The sequence below is a fragment of the Myotis davidii genome, unplaced genomic scaffold (assembly GCF_000327345.1).
Source record: "Myotis davidii unplaced genomic scaffold, ASM32734v1 scaffold1693, whole genome shotgun sequence".
Taxonomy (NCBI): Eukaryota; Metazoa; Chordata; class Mammalia; order Chiroptera; family Vespertilionidae; genus Myotis; species Myotis davidii.
Genome location: NW_006284386.1, coordinates 65,363 through 65,703, shown reverse-complemented (window position 1 = coordinate 65,703; position 341 = coordinate 65,363).

Below are 341 nucleotides of genomic sequence, written 5' to 3'. Positions count from 1 at the left end.
AGTCGGTGAAGAAGGAATCTCACAGATACAGGGTTCAGTTGATCAACATGGTTGGGTTATTTTTATTATTGTCCTATTACATCTGTATTTATACCATTTGATCCTGTAAGCATGCCTTAATAATCACATCATGTTGTGTTTCTGATAACCTTCTACAGTTCCTAGTTTCATTTCCATAATCCTGTCTCTATCTAGTTCTGTTGATTTTAATCTTGTCTAGGTTAATCTCTGTGTTCCATTATAAAGGCCATTCCAAGGTCACTATTCTACTGCTCTACCAATAAGCAACAAGGAAGTGACTGAAGGAGATTATCCTACCCAGTAAAGGTTATGTCCTCCCT